General features: G+C 44.1%; 1 protein-coding gene across 1 annotated transcript in view; it reads left to right on the plus strand.

Annotated features, from left to right (window-relative positions):
- The window catches only part of raph1a (Ras association (RalGDS/AF-6) and pleckstrin homology domains 1a), a 45,054-nt gene that overhangs the window by 883 nt on the left and 26,671 nt on the right, over positions 1 to 17,500 (plus strand). The window contains exon 2 of the mRNA XM_053440187.1: positions 14,234 to 14,285. The gene's annotated coding sequence lies outside the window, so the exon portion shown is untranslated. The remainder of the gene's footprint in view (positions 1 to 14,233; positions 14,286 to 17,500) is intronic.

Genomic DNA, 17,500 nt, shown 5'->3' on the forward strand with positions numbered 1-17,500 from the left:
TCGTTTACGATTCAGCATCATCAGACATGCAGGCTGTCTGTCTGTCTGTCTGTCTGTCTGTCTGTCTGTCTGTCTGTCTGCCTGTCTGTCTGTCTCTGTCCATCTTCTGCAGGATGTCTTCTAGCTGTCAGACTCGTCCTATTCCGTTTACATGTCAGACTTCCGATATTAACCCGATTAAGACAATACTGAATAAGGCCAACTTATCAATCGATAATCGGATTCACACAAACGCAATATTCCGATCTTAGGCTACATCCACATTAAAACGTTTTCATTTGGAAACGCGTAAGCTCCGCTACAGATACATCCGTCGTAAACGCGTTTTATTCTGGAGGAGATTTGAAAACAATGACTCACAGGTGCATGCTGATTGGGTCTTTGCGGTCAAGACGTAGTCTTTGCTGATTCGTCAGTCTCCTGTCACATGACCTCCCCAGAACACAGCATGGAGAATCAACTGCAGGAGTCACTGACCCTGTTGTCTTTGCTAACGACTGTTGTGCAGTTAAAATTCTGTATTTTAAAATCTTACAACTGTTTACATGCGTAGAAGACGAGATATTAATCCTCACTCAGGGTGAAAGAAAAACAACACGTGGATTTATTCTCCTTTACATGTTTTTTTTTAGTGAGGAATCTATTAGGGTTTAAAAGGGATTGAATTCACTTCAGCAGGAGCAAACTGGACTTTACTGATTTAATCAACTTCATTTCAGTCCTCACACTGTTATTGCTCTGTGCTGCCCAGCTCCTCCTGGCTAGTTAACGTTAGCATCTATTTCATCCTTTTCTCTGAATGGATCTCGGTGCTACATTAACCTAAAAGTGTCCCATGTTTAAATATTCATTTATTATAATTTAACACTTGTAAAATGCCCCTTTTCTTCCCCAGACAAGGTCAGTGATAATGTATTGATGTCATATCCTACAAATTGAATGAATCCACCACAACCTAAATGAATTTACATCCAGTCTGATCACAGGTCAGAAAAGCAGTGAATGATTCTTATCAGACTGATGAGGCTGGACTGTGCCTTTGAATTTCCATTGAAACAAATGAAGAGGCTGTTTTCAATGCAGCGATATCTGGGTTGGCTTTTGTTTAAAAACGATTTATTCTCATCAATCCAGAGCTTAAGATAAAAGTGATGCTTAACATTGAGAACTATGTTCTTAAATTCTTTTAATTGATGACTCACGAGTTCTCAAATGTTAAAAGTCAACTAAACATGTTTAGAAAGACGGAAGCTTATAGTAACTACATTAAAAAATAATTGTATTGATATTATATATAGGAGAATTTGCAAGAGAACATTAAATAATCAGACTGAGCTGCTTCCATGTTTAAGTCCCGTGCTGGGAGCTGTAATCTGTAACCAGGCCCATCAGAGCTTCAGTGGAATCGTGCTGACAGACTTGAGAGGTTCCACCTCTGTAACACACTCGCGTGCAGCAAAGTGGGACACAATTCAGTTCCTCGCGGTTGTGTTGAGGGTTAACTGGAGTATGAAAATCCCCACTGCCCTACTTCATCTGAAGGCTGCTCCGAATGTTTCCAACCAGCCACTCAGCTTGAGTCTTACCCCTGAGACCTGCAGGCTCCTGCTTCCACTGACAGACTGTCCATCCATTCCGCTCCTTATTACGTAGGTGGCAGTCTTCTCTTCTTCCAAGTTCACACTACACAACGTTGGACGTTGTCAGATCACTGTGGAGTTCACACTTCACGACTCGCTGTCTCGTGACCAGGAGTCTTGCAGCCATTGATGCAACACAACTGGCTGCGGCCAATTGGTTTACTCACTACTTGATCTTTAAAGAGGAGAAAACCCCCCGACTCGTATGTCTGGTCTATGTTTGGTCACGAGTGAAATGTCAAACGGGGGGGGGGGGGTGAAAGGCTCCAGTGGACATCACAGTTGTGAAGAATGAAGTGCGGCTTGGATCAAGTTTTCATGGGCGAACATGAACCTTCTGATGTTTCCTCTGAGAGAACGAGGGTCTACATTAAGTTATTTGGAGATAGTTTCACTCTGCGACTGAAAACGAGATTTTACAACAATCAAGTCCAGAATTTGTTTAGATGTTTTGCAGAAGACGACTTTAGACGCATGTACAAACAAAAGGCGGCTCTTCTGCCTCTGATGTGTCATGAGACTCTTTCAGTTGATCGCTTCAGGGATTCGACCGTTTTTTTGTGGAGACACAAGTCACAAGGAGCTGCAGGAACCTTTTCCCTCGGGGAAAGTTCCCTGGACGTTAATGCTCTGGAAGTTAACATTTCTGGAACTTGTGATGCAAAAAGCAACTATTGATTGAAGTGACAGCACATTCATGCTCCCCAGAGGTTGAGCTGCTTCCTCTGTCAGATCAGTTTTGCCCTCAAGAAGTTGAAGAGTTGACAAAACGACTCAGACAAAACTGAAATGTGGATAATTAGTTTGGATAGCGCTGTTATCCAGAACGATGCTCAGTGACTGCTGGAGGCCTCACTGTCCAACTCAGGGGCCCTGAAGTGGATTCATGTCCGTTGTGGGAACCGCACATCTGCATTTCCGGGCGCTGGACCGGCCCGACAGCGTTCAGAGACGATGTTGGACTTGTGAGCTTCCTCTGGCAACTCGGCAGTCATCGTGTAAACATTGAATTGGACGCACTGGTTACATCTGGATCAGCTGCTCTGGTGCCGTGCGTCGGTCTATTCTCATTGGTCGCTGCTGCTAAGGGGTCAAAGCGGGTCACCATCTGATGTTGTGGTTTGCTTCTCCCTCGCGGACGGTCGTACTGGGTCTTTCTTTCTTCTCGCCAAGCGTATGGAAAAGTCATCCTTCCCTTCTCTCAGGAAATTCCTCTCTGTCCCAGGGGTGGACGCACAGAGAGGGTGTGAAGGAGACAGAGCAGATCTGCTGCAGAGGGACACTGCAGGCCACAGTGTCTCATTCAGTCATTTCAGGTTTTGTAGTGAAAGGTAAACTATCTCCCCGTCTCACTGCAGCTGTGAAGAGGGCCTGTTATGACACTCTTCTCCCTTGGTGCATTCAGAACACAAGCTCTGACTTGGACCAGGACCGATTCGCACTGAAGAAAAGTATTGAGATGTCTTCTTCTCTGACGTTCAGGGCATTGAAGATTCGAAGGTTCTATTTTGAGAAGGTCAAACCGTCGGTCTTGCTTGAAATACGACGAATCCATTATCAAAGCAGCTAATGGTTAATTAAAACTGTTAATTTTCCATTAACCAATTGATTTGATTGATTAGCTCATAATGGGAGTGTTAGTTCTGCCCCAGTGCTGTAGATGTGGGTCTGTCCTGCCCAGATAACCAGTCTCACCGACCCGAGCCCACCAGCCCCGGCAGATTAACAACCTTATTCATATATGGATGGTAATAAAATGGCCTAGTTTCAGTCGGGTTGAGATTAGATATTGGATTAAATTGCGTGGAAGCTGAACAGAATCAATTTATTTAAGCTGCACAGCTCAGAGCACAAGAAGGTGAACGAGCAGCAAGTCAATAACTGATTACTGTTGTTTTAAGACATTTAAGGACATTTTAAGGTCTCAGTGTTATTTTAAACACAAGCTGCCAAGGCTACGAACGCAGCTGCAAGTCTACATTACAAATGTTGGCTTGTATCCCCCCCCACACGCTTCTCACCACATGGGGCCGAATCGCTGGTTTTGTGCAGTAGATATTTTCATCATCATTATGAAAAATGCCTTTGATTCTGCCAAAAGTACAGCACAGTAAAAATGCCTGTTAAACATTTAACATAACTGTTAAAATACATTGTTTTATTTTGAAAATCCAGCAGAATCAGATTGGGTTCTCGTTATCGGCGGATGTGCAAAGTCCAGGTATCAGAAGCAGGAAGATGATTAATGGTATCACAACAAATCTAAAAAATCCCCCATGATGCCACCTGATTTTTATCACACATGTCTGAGCACTGGAAACGTTGGTCCCCACAAGTTACCAAAGAAACCAGTGGACTCCCCAAGTGACATAAACAGAGAAGTGTGTGTATGTGTGTGTGTGAGTGCTGCGATAACAATACATGTTTTTTCTGCTGTTTGTTGTTAAAACAGGGAACTGGCAGCTGAATGCAATGACTCAGCCTGTGTGTGTGTGTGTGTGTGTGTGTGTGTGTGTGTGTGTGTGTGTGTGTGTGTGTCCCTCCCACACACACACACACACACACACACACACACACACACACACAGTATTAATGGAGTATCCAGATGAGGTAACACTACTCCAGTTTCTCCTTAGTTTACTGCTCAGTAACCCAAACACCACAGAGTCTTGGACAAACAGCAGAACTGTAAAATGTCCTGATTGTTTGGTCATTTTTCGGTATTTGAATATTTTAGTATATTTTTAGGACATTGGACTGAACAAAAATGTTTGTATGTCTATGGTATGTGCAGCAGGTAAACCCCTCAGGGGTCAGAGGTCAGGGAGGCCATTCAGAAAGTCGGTACTGGTCTGAGGGACATTCCGCTCATAGCCCGGTGACGTGGTAATACAACAAGGAATCCTGGGACAACAAAGTCAAAATGATTCCATTTGTTGGCTCAGTTGTCGCTTTGACAAATTCAGTCAGCTGTTTACACAAGTGGCGAAAATATTCTAAAAGGAAATCGATCCAAAGAAAAACAAGAGCTAAGTTTCAGGTATTCGAACAGAAACGATTCAATCCCTAAACTTCTTTTTCCTGCAAAACCATTTTTCTCCTCAACAACAAACTTCTCAAAGCTGCTTACGGCTCAGGAACTTTGCATCGGCGTGTTATTAAGAAATAAATCCACTAGAGGGCAGCGCAGAGTCAAGGGTTTGTGACAACAGCTAACAAGGCGACATGGACGTATCGTTACCAACTCTCAAAACTCTTAAATATTTCTCTCATTGTAAACATTTAAATCTTGTGTCCTATGGCCAATCTCGCTTGAACAACACTGCCCCCGAAGATTTCTCGTGGTACTGCTCTGTTTCTTCTGTTTCGTCCATTATCGCTAAGTATGGACACGGAGTTCTGTCAGCTACCGGATTTTCCCATCGTCCACGAGCTCAATTATTCAAAGCAATGTAACTTCTTTAGTTTAAAATATATATTAATATATATCTGACAGCTGAACGTTGCTTCTAAATATAACAACATCACAGCTTTTCTTTTGTTTTCATCCTTTTGTCCTTTCGTGATTCGTCTGTTGGTGCAGATCTGCTTCGGACAGGAATCTTCGTAGTTTCTCTTCATCTCCGTCAGACGATCACAGCACTGTAGTTCAAATGGAGTTTTTCAAGCAGCAGCACTGTCTGTCCTCATCTCGGTCTCTCTCTAATTCCACACAGATGTCGAGTCTTTGTGGCGGCTGTTGCCGAGTTTCTGCACCGCTCGTCGTTCTTGGAAAATGTAATCTCATTTCTTCTTTTTTCTGTTTTTTTTATTCTTTTATTTTTCCCTGTCTTGTGTTATTTTTTTTCTTCTCCGAGTTGTATCGCCCCAGCCAAGCCACGCTTTCTCTCTCTCTCTCTCTCTCTTGGTCTTTCTCTATGTCCCTCGGCCCTCGTGGAGATCCAGGGGCCGGCTGTGCAGCTGGGAATCAGGACCTCCGCTTCTTAAACACGGCTGAACGGAGGCCGACTCTGTTTAACTGGACTTTTAAAGACTCTATAAACACTCTGCTCCAGAAGAGGGGCAGGAATCATTCAAATACTTGAGCTTGAGATTCAAATTTAGGAAAACTAGAACTAAATTCTGTTCTTCATTCTTGCAGTCCATGTTGGGATATTTAAGTAATTGCCCTCCTCCCACGTTGTTATTGTTTCATACCTCATAGATTTCAGACTGAAATGAGAAGCATCAGACTGACGATGCATTGCCCTGCACTGTTTATACTCCAATCATGTAATGCTAACGTATCCATTGTGGATGTAATCAAGAAGTCATTAATACCATATTAGGGCTTGGTACTGAAATCTTATCTGGCTCCTTCCAGACTGAAGATTTCGGGGCCTCATTTCAACACCTGAGCCACGATCTGGAATAGTAAACATTACCGCACGTGCCTGGTGAACATTACAATCAACTCTGATGGCAACACAGCGACACAACAACACAATGCATTAAGCTAGATAGTCAAATGTGAGGCTGCATTTCAAATGAAAGGACTCCGACCCTAAACAATATGATGAATTATCTAAATCAGCTGTAAATCTCTGTCTCAAATCTTATTGGTTGCAAAGGTTCATGTATTACTACACAATAATTCACTTGTCATATGATATAATTTGATGAGGAATCATTTTCTTATCATTCTGAGCTTCACAGTCTCTTTCTTACTTGCAGAGATATCTTGTAAAATGTCAATCTCTTATTGGAAGGGTGCTTGGAGGATGCTTACCTCCACTAGGGCTAACGCCAGACGTCACCATGTAAAAGTGGAATACACAAAGTTCCTGGATGTCCCTGTTAATCTGGATCAGCTCCAGAATGTAATGGCCTCTTTTCTCTGGGTCATGCTCCGACCCTCCGCAAAATGTTAGTTTTTGATTAATCCAGACGGACAAACAAATGAAAACATCCTCGGTACAGGTGAATCGATGATTTCACAAAATATAAGTAAATAAAGAGACAAACATTTAGAGAGAAGAGCCAAACAGATAATCCTCTAGTGGAATAATTACAGATGTGAATGATGCAGTCAGCCGTTTGTCAGCCTGTTAGCTTCAGCAGCAGTGAGACCAGTCAGACTGATTATACCCTGTGAGCCGGGCCACACAGCCTTTACTGTGTGTGTCGTTTAAGGGAGATGATGTTATTATGACGTGTGTGTGTGTGAGAGGGAGGGTGACACAAAGTGAGAGTGTGTTTGGGGTTTGTCGGTTTAGTCGCTTGGCGGCTTTGTAGACGTTGTGAGTCTGTGTATGTGTCGCGGAAAGTGTTGATAGTGTAAAGCCTGTCAGTTTTCCATTGCTCAAACTAAGAGAGAAGGGTACAGGCGTTGAACCTGTGTGTGTTTGTGTGTTTGTGTGTGTGTGTGTGGTTGGATTTTGTGTGTTAATGTTATGTCTTGGAGAACGTCTGGAACAGCTACTGTTTTTTTTTTGTGCTGGCTCTTCCACATGTGAAAACACACACGTGAAGCGGGTCCAGACCACAGCTACCTCTGGATCCAGACAGTGGAGATGGAAAGTATGTGAGCTCTCGTTCTGTCTGCACACTTTAGTCTCAGCGTTTGGATGAAGTCTGATATTCTGCGGCTTTTTCTGCACGACGGCTGCTGCGACAGAGGTCAAGGTTCAAACTGTATCTGCACCTAAGACGAAGACATGAGTGAACATAAAGTTTTAATTCTGGGGAACCTGACTTACACAATATCGGCACAGGGGTAGGTGCGGTTGAGTTGTGACTGGGAGGCCGCCAGCTCAAATCCTGCGTCTGGTTCGGAAAAATGTGTGGATGGAAAGTGAGAGGGGACTGTGCTCGCCCTTCCTCAGCAAACGACTGTGTAGGTGTCTCGAGGAAAACAGACAGACTTTACATCCATTCAGCTGTTACACGTATGTTTCTTTGTGATTCCACATCCCGATACATCCACAAGCTTCTGTTTAGTGCTCTTTCTCTTTCTCTCTATAGCTGGATTCAGATACGTAACAGTTTCCAGAGTTTATCTTTTTTCATATGTGAAGCAGCAGCAGGAGAATGTCGAGGTCAGACTCGTTCACAACAACAGGAAAATGTCCGCAGCATTTAGGCGAGGGGGCGGAGCCTGTGAAGAACATGAAGGAGGAGGGACGTGACCCCAAATGATGTCAGATAACGTGAAATCACATGATTTTTTCTTTACAGCACATCGACAACAGCGTCGGCCCTAAAGCTCTTGAATCACTTTGTCTTTCCAAGTTGGAAATGTCCTCCGATTGATTGTCTTCCCTCACATGTCCCCACACGGACTCACTTGGACATTCTGCAGCGTTTTATCTTTTTACTCAGGGAATAGTTCTGTAAAATGTCCGCAGCATTTGACTCTGACATTTACCTTCTCGACTACAGACCAAGCTGGAGCAGTAAGTAAAACCCCGATTCCCAAATCGCTCCCAGTGTGTTTAAGTGGAAATTCAAGTTGCTTTGGACAAAAAGACGTCTCTAATACGACGGACTGTAAATCTCTGTTGTGCAAGCTGAGATGTGCTTTCACCAGACGGCCCATCAGCAGCTGGTTGAGTCAGATAAGCCTTCGATGAATCCTCGTTCCTGCCAGGACAGATGAGGAGTGAGTTGTTGCACGTGCTGTAAATGTCATCGTGCACAAATAGACTGATTGCGTTGGTGTGTGAATAGGCGTTCCCCTCGTGTCTCAGGTGTGTCGGGTCGGTTTAAGTCTCCATGAGGTGAAGCCGGGCCTGGGGACGGGGACTTGTTAGAACTGGAGCCGGTCTGAAGGTTTTCAGCTGACTCAGGTTCAGGTGCTCGTTCTCTGTCATTAAACGATTAAATGAGTGTGTGTTACTTCTGTGTGTGTGTGAGCAGGTTCTGTCTCATCACGGCAATAAGTCTGAATCCGTCTGAATGGCTTGTGAAAGGGGATAAAAGCAGAATCCAGTGATGTGCATGAACAACACACCCACTTCAGCTGTTCACTTTTTCCCTGTTGCTCACCCGTGTTGAGAAGTTTGTCGTAGGTTCCTGCCGCAGATGTTGTTCCTGGCAGGAGCCGTTTCAACCGGGGACGGACAGAAGTGGAAAGTTTGACCTTGTTTCTCTCTGTGAGGCTTTCAGCTCGGGGGTGCCACTGTGAGTGCAGGAGGAAAAAAGCTCTCAAACCACCGGCATGTGACACAAGCTAAAAATGGTGTGTTTGGAGGTTGTTGTTTAGTTTGTTTTTATGTCCAGCCCTAGAATTTATGAATCGGTGCATGTTCCAGTCGACTGCCTCCACAAGAGTGTGACGTGTTTTCCAAGGCGACTGATTTTGTTACGTTTGTACAGTCACTCAGTATTTTCTCTCTGTAAACGCAAATGTCAGCGTGAGACTTGATCCACCGGACCTCCTGGTGTAAACTCCGCAGAAAGGTGGGTTAGAAGTGGATGTGTGAACATCGCAGGGGATTCTGGACTCAAAGATGAAGAAACACAGAAAACCAAGATTTCCTGGTAAAAAAGCGGCGACACATGTAGAGGACACCCACGAAGATCTCGAAGGTTTCTGGTGATAAGAGCTGATGGGCTCTATTTTCTAGTTCAATGCAAAATAGATTTAGTATCTGTCAAAAACATAAAACATGTATATTTGCAACTTGTTCCTTCCGTGTCTGAGGACTGGTCCTGGTATTCAGTTGAGTGCATCGACCTACTTTCATTCAATGAAATACAGTAGATATTCCAGAAACCTGCAGCTGACACGCTCCCTGTGTGAACCTCAGATCAGCCACGCGGCCGTCATGCCCTGCACATGCTCCCAGTGCCCCCCCCCCCCCCCCCCCCATCAGCTGTTTTCACACATGAAATTGTGGGAAATTGTGTCGCTCTCCTGAGTTTTATCAGTCTTTCAGATATGAAGAATGCAGCTGACGTCCTCTGACCTGATACAGTTTCACAATGAACCCAAGTTCTTAGTTTTTTCCACGTTAAGATGAATTTGTCACCACCACCACAATATTTACCGTTACCCACACGTGTTGAGTTGCTACTCTCGTTCAAACGGGTAAATCTAAAATCGTATTGCTTGTTTCTCTTTCTCTCGTACACTGATTACACACATTTACAACATCATTTGGTATTTCACACAGAAATGACAAATGTGTGTATTTAGAGGAGGGAAGTGAAATCCGATCAGGACTGTCGTCGTCTTTCCTGCTCCTCCTCCTCCTCTTCCTCCTGGTAGCAATATTTCATCCCAATCGCTCAGTGTCCTTGTTCTGAGCGTGTGTTGTGTGTGTGTGGTATTTGTGTGTGTGTGTGTGTGAAAGCAGTAAGGCAGGGTGCTGTGATTCTTCCTGACAGATCTGCAGTGCGACCGACTCCACTGCAGCAACACTCGACCTGTGTGTGCTTGCAGGAGTGTGCATGTGTGTGTGCGCCCCTCCTTTAATGCTGGTATTGTGATTGGGGATTGTGAGGAAACCTCTTAACACCAGACGTCTCGGTCTGGATGAGGTTTTACTGAGTTGTCACTTAAAGACTCTGCAGGAAAACGTGTTCAGGATCAGCAGCCGTCCGGTTTCAGAGCAGATTTTCTCTGAGGTGCTGATGAATGATTGGATGATGAACTGTGCCACTTGGCTCCGCCCTCACGACACACTGACCCCCGATATTCCATCATGTGAACACACAGGGAAGTTCACCGCCTGTCTTCAAACTGAGTTCACGTTAGAGACGGACTAACCAATCAAAAACGACTGATGATATACATGTTTTTAATGTAGACAGTACACGTGGGCGATATGACGTCATATCAATATCACGATTATTTCAAACATTTCCCGTGATTTCGTTAAATGAACAATTATTAAATGTACAGAATGAACGCAGCATGAACACGACAGTTCATGAATTCTCAACATCAACGTCAGCAGCTACAAATTCACACGCATGTAAATATGTCCTGTAACCCGAGCTCAGGGAGCAGCGAATATAACATTGAATTTATTGTCGTTGTTAATTAATTTGAATCACAACTCTGTGGTTCAGTTTTTTAGATTCTATTTTCCTGCCCTCCAGCGCTGGCAGCTTGTGGCCAATCTGAATAAAGGAAAGAAAAAAGCCGTCTGCAGATGTAACCCGGGGGCGGAGTCAGAGGAGGCATGCAGTAATGTGACCTGACGGCCGGCCTCGTCTCGGCTGCATCGTGGGTTTGTGTGTTAGCTGGTTACCGGGCAGATTAGAAGATGCATGTATTTCTTGCAGCTCAGCAGCAGAGTCCGGCAGGGGCGAGGGTTTGAATCCCACTGGAGGGAAGGTTTGTTTAAAAGTATCTTCAAGCAGTTTACGGCCCTGAACTGTGGAGTAAATGGCAATAAATCCAAAACGTCAACCTGTCTGTGCCCTTCAGCTGCTGCAGACTAAACTGTCGAGGGACAAGCTGCTTTAAATGGGTGCCATGAGGGGGGAGGGGGGGGGGGGGGGTTGTCTCTGTGACATAATGCATTCCCTAAACGTTAACCTAATTCCAACTTTGACATTAACACCAAGTCTTAATCTTCAAACGGTTCGTTAATAGAACAAGCTGAAATGTCCCCATTACAATAGTTTAAAACTGACACACACACACACACACACACAGACACACAGTCACATAGACACACACACACAGACACACACACACACAGACACACACACACACACATCCTCCAGGCTGAAGTGACCTCATATTTCCAGTTACGTGATTTTCTTTGAACAGCCGAGCACCAGACGACAAAGTGTCCAGTTCAAACTCACACATACAGATGTGTTGTGAATATTTAAGAAAGTGAACAAAGATGGACGACACGTCTCCGCCTCCTCCCGTTGTACATGAGTGAATCTAAATTAATCTTGGGTGCATTCGGGTGTCGCCATCTTGAGCTTCATGTGTGGACGACATGAATGAAACTTCATCATTTAAAAGGTCTTATGATGTCACAGGAGGTCACCAGAAGACCGGGAGTTCGATCCCCAGCTCCTGTTTATGAAGGGCGATATACTGAACCCCAGACATCTGTACCAGCAGTGTGTCAGTGATGTGTAATAGAAAGAGTTCTGCAGAATGTTTGTGTGAATACGAGCTGTAAAGTGCTAAAGTGGTTGCTGAGATAAGAAACACTCAATATAAACACATTTAACATTTTAGATGGAGTTTACAACAGAGTTTTGAAGCGTTGCCTCCATTTGTTTCCACTGTCAGTTAATCTGCCAATTATATTTAAAGTATGAAAAACTTGACAATTCAATATAAAATCAAGTCTAAATCCACTGAGAGCTGAGTGGAGCTGAATGTTCTCTGCATGTCTCTGCTTACCTCCGGATTGTTTTTCAGAATTATAAAGAAATACCCTCGAAGTGAAGTAACAATACCCTCATTGTTCATATTAAATGTTTCCCTGTTTGCAACTTATTCTGGTCATTTATTGTGGAAACTGTAATCATGACATTATAAACGCCATCAGCTGCCCAGCCCCTTAAAATCTGATTTGCAAAGCTCGTTATGAGTGAAATAATCGAGAGGTAAAGCCATTGTTTCCAGTTCGAGGACTGGTTTTAAAGCCTGTGTGCTGGCTGGCTGCCTGGTTTCACAATAGCCTTTAATGCCTGTTAGGCAACGCAGGAGTCATCAATGTGTTGGGAGGGAGAAATGGAGCTTAAAGCATTACACAACCTCCAAACATATTAATATTCACCAGGCGAACACCCCACAGCTCAGATTCAACTTTTCAAAACCAAGTCATATATAAGAAATGTTAAAAATAGTGAAATGTATCTGAGGATACACAAGTTGCATTTAAAATCAGTCTAAAACTAATGTTTATCATATGTACGAAACCATGTTTCCATATTCACGTGAGTTATGATTTTGGGCCGACTGAAAGGATTCCTGTTTTATCCTCATTAAGCTTTAGAATGTGATTGCTCGCCCATGTGTTTATTGCTGAAAGATATTAAGTCTTAGCATGAACAGGTAGAATAATAAAGGTCCAAGTTAGCTACCCTGTGGAACCCCCGAAACGTCTGTATGTTAGACACCTGATCTCCAACCCTGACATAGAACGTCCTCTCAGGTCTTGGAGGATTAGAAGTGAAACCTTGATTTCATCAGACTGGTGTGAGGTCACTGATTAGTGTACAAAGAGATTATGATTGATTCATAATTGAAGACATTCAGTAAAAAACAATCCTGAGTGTTTCCACTGGGCAGGCGCTCAATAACGAGCTGTTGTGAAACCGTTATTGGCAAATTCTTCTCAATACTTTTCCTGTTGCATCACAGCGACATGAGGAACCATTTTAAATGACACATCAGTTTTTAATTCCAGGACAGATGGAACTGTTGAGTTGTGTAAATGAAATACAGCAGAACAGAAAGAGGGGCAGTTTTTTTCTGCTGTTGTCAGCTTGTTGCACTGAAGTTCCCCCATCCATCCATCTATCCATCCATCCATCCATCTATCCATCCATCCATCAATCTGTCCATCATTCTTCCATCCATCCATCCATCCATCCATCCATCCATCTATCCATCCATCTATCCCTCCATCTATATAATCATCCATCCACCCATCTATTTGTCATTGCATGTCCTCTTATTCTTTGTAAGCATCATATAAACTACTGGGGGTCTATAGATTTCTTATGGGGTCAATAAAGTGTTGATTGATTGATTGACAGTAAACGTCTGTGTCACAGCTCCATCAGGCTTCCACCTGTTACAGTTACAGTTTATGTGTGAAGTAATGCCCACTGGATGGTTGCTAGTTTGAATCCCCAGAGTCCTGCAGACGCTCTGATGTACACATGATCAGATAACTGTGTGTGTGTGTCTGTGTGTGTGTGTTTGTCTCAACAAAAGCGTTATTGTTGTTTCAGCCAACAGTCACTGATCATATGAGAGCTGCTAATGATCTTATGCAAGCTGGGATTTGAGCATGTGTGTGTGTTTGTGTGTGTGTTTGTGGATAAAGTGTAATGTTCCTCTGTACATGTGATTTGTTGACGTTTTTGTGCGTTCTCGCTGCATGATAAGCCTGTGGAAGCAGGACACACACACACACTCCCACACATCCATGTGACAGATCAAGTCGCTGCAACGTTCAGTCGGACTCACACATTTAAACGGTCACACAAACACACACACACACTTTCTTCAGCATATTGAGAACGAGGGAGAGCGGGTGACCACAGCAGTGTATTTAGATGCTGTGGCCTGTCAGTTATTTTTAGGTGGCTCACGTCCAGCCTGCACAGCATGACGGAAACACACACTAGTGCCACCTGCTGACTGTGCACTTGGTGTGTAGGCAGCTGCCAGGCGTATGCGAGTGTGTGTGTGTGTGTGTGTGTGTGTTGGGAGTTTCTGGAAGATGTATTTTATCACACTGGATGGAGCAAAGCCCAGTTTCCTCCTCGTCTCTGCAGTGAAACGATGGATCCTAACAATCACTGAATGTTTAACAGTCAGAGACTCTGTGTGGGTTCTACATTCTGAAACACAATCACGTCTGATAACACAGTTTCTCCCGTGTGTGTCTCTGCAGGAGGATTGAACTCTGTGCTGTGTTGGAGCCGGACTGAGTTAACAGACCAAAGGTAAACAACAATCATTTCATATCGCACCGTCACATGTGGGAGGTTCCGATCTGGGAAGGGTTGAATTGTCTAACTCACCAACACCTACTAACATCTGGCTGTTGTATCTGCAAAGGGATTGGACCCAATCACTCTGGGGTCAAATTACTCTTTATTTAAAATGTGAAGCCTTGCCAATGTACAAGTCAGTGCAAGGAAGGCATCCAAGGAACGATTTGTAACTCAGCATCTCATCTCCCTCATGTATCTTATCTCATCAGTATGGTTTTGCTCACAAATGTCACCTTTAATTTCCACAGTCATCTACACTCGATGGACAGAAAGTCTGTGGGTGGTCACCGTCTCCTTTGCACAGAGCCAGAAACCATAAGGAACTAGTTTCAGTTTGGTGCACGGAACCTGCATCTCATCCCCGTCTTACACCAAACTCACAAACGCCTCCGTGGCAGAATTAGGATCAAGTCTCCGCAGCCAGGTTCAGAAATCTGGTGGAAAAACCTTCCCAGAGAAGAGGAGGCTTTTACAGCAGCAGATTAACGTGATTATGGCACGAGATGCTCGACAATTACACAAAGTATGGGCATAATGCGCTAACATCAGATTGCATTGGACAGAATTAATCCCGTTGTTGCGTCTGGTGTCACCACTGCACCCTCGGTTAGCGCTGCTCGTTCTTCCACAGCCTTTCTCTGGCTTCCTGTGTCTGTTCTTGGCTGTAATCTTATTTAAACTGGTCTCTGGCGTCTGGAAAAGTTACTGCTGACATCTGGTTCAGACATATTGGGAAAGATTTGTTTTTATCCCTTGTACCCAAAGAAAAGCACGTTATATTTGCTCCCTTAGCACGCTGCAACTCACTTATTCACTCCCTGTGTTTAGACATGTACGCTGAGGTTTCCAAAATAAATGTTTTTGTGGAGACTCCACATTTAACCCCCGTTTATTCCACGTTGATCAGATATCACGGACGATTAATCACTGGTGGCCTCTTGCCGGCTTCTGTGTTCTTTACGCTCGTGTTCCGTCCTCACTGAGCTGTGTGGAAAACGAGATGTCTCTGCGGTGAGAGGCTCCGACATCGAGCAAAATCAACAGTGTTCAAATCTGTGGTCGGTGCAAACTAATATCTGGATACTTGAGACAGAAGTCATGTGATCTTTACCTGCAGGGGACGGAAAATGTCCCCGTGACGTTTGTGCTTTGGAATTTAAAACGTCTTTTTCCTCATGAAAACACAAACTGATTTACATTAGTTAGAAACCAGAACAAATTATGGTTATTGATAAGAGCCTTTCACAGACATATGGTATTTGCATCTATATATGCAGATACAAAAATGTTAGCTATTTATCATTATTATTAATATTTTTTATGTTTACAATGATCAAGACAGTGTTTACAAAGTCGTTAAAATGCAGAAAATACCAAATGTATTTAACATTATTCAAAAACTTAATAAAACTCTTTCTTTTTATAGTTATTTATAAAATGACATATCATTGTCATAAGGGTTTGATAAAGACAAGTTAGTGATTATTGCCAAATTTGACATTCATAACAATTTTATACAAAATGATCCTAACGCACAAATATATGTATTAAGAACAGTTCAAACTTGTGTTTTAATTTTACAGGGAGTTATCATACCATATCTTTTAAACAGAGTTCTGTATGAGTTTTTCAGAAACTTGTGTTTTGTGAGAAGTTGTCCTGTTATGAATTATTAAGCTTTGGAATGAGTAGCTGCACACACACACACACACACAAACACACACACACACACACACACACACACAGCTGCACATGCTGTACTGATGTGATCATATCAAAGTGGTGTGTGTGTGTATAAATACAGGTACTATAAATACAGTGTGTGGTTGTGGGCAGTTGTGAAGGAGTGGCTCGTGTTTCTATGTTTATTATAACGGAGCTGTTTGGGTTTGGCAACGTATATAAAGGTAAATATATATAGAGAGATGTCTAATCATTATAAAATGTCATGTGATTGAAGGTTGAGCATGTTGGTGGAGCGGTCTCCCGCTGCACATGTCCACATGTATGTAAGTCCTTCTGTCCCAGAGCGAGGACGGTGGCTCCTCCTCAGGCCGACCTGTCCCAGGACTCGTCCCGCTCATGAAGCTAACACGCTATCGCTCTGGGTGGCGCCGCTCAAAGACGCTAACGAGGCAGCGGTGAGAGCGAGACAAGCTGGAGACGCAAATAGGAAACCTTGTCATTTTTGTTGGGCCTTTGCTGTCTGGCTTCCTCCTTCGTGGTCTGTGTAGAACGTGTTCTCCTTCTCCTGAGTTGGGACACAGCTTTAGGCCAATGATCGGGGGGGAAAGGTTCTCCATCCATTGTCTTGGTTGAGGTGAACGGCCATGTAGGGTTTTTAAGACTTACCTCTCCCAGTCACACTCTCCAGCTCTTCATGGGGGATCGATCCAGAGTCATTCCCAGGCCAGATGGGATATGCAATACTGGGTCTACATCTGGGTCTACCTCTGGGTCCACATCTGGGTCTACCTCTGGGTCTACCTCTGGGTCTACCTCTTGGTCTACCTCTGGGTTTACCTCTTGGTCTACCTCTGGGCTTACCTCCGGGTCTACCTCTGGGTTTACCTCCGGGTCTACCTCTGGGTTTACCTCCAGGTCTACCTCCGGGTCTACCTCCGGGTCTACCCTTAGTTCTCCTCCCAGTTTGGCATGCCCGAGCAATCCTCCAACGTTAGTCACCAAGCCCGAGCTCCCTCCAGATGCTGGCTTGTATCCACACCCTTGTTTTTCCGATCACCCAGAGCTCGTGGATGAGGGTCGGGAACACAGAGAGCGGCCGATAAATCAGAGCGACCCACGTGTCATTCTCCTGCTCCACCTTCCCCTCACTCGTGAACAAGACCCTGAGATATTACAACTCTTCCAGGTTCTGAGCTGTGCCTCCTCCGCTTTCCCACCGTCACGTACAGCTCGCTGCCCCACATGCCTCATCACCTGAGCGTCCAGCCTCCATGTGAAGGGGGGGGAAGCTTTGACGCTGCCATGATGCCTCCGTGTCTTTTTAATACGTCCATGGTGAATCCATTCAGTTAGAGCAGAATCGACTTCCTGGTGCTGTTGTTTGTTAGTTTTGGATCAAAAATAGACCTCATTTGTTCTTTCCCTTGAATCTGGAGCACTCGTGTGTGTGTGTGTGTGTGTGTGTGTGTGTGTGTGTG

Source organism: Pleuronectes platessa, chromosome 14, assembly GCF_947347685.1.
Source record: "Pleuronectes platessa chromosome 14, fPlePla1.1, whole genome shotgun sequence".
NCBI lineage: Eukaryota > Metazoa > Chordata > Actinopteri > Pleuronectiformes > Pleuronectidae > Pleuronectes > Pleuronectes platessa.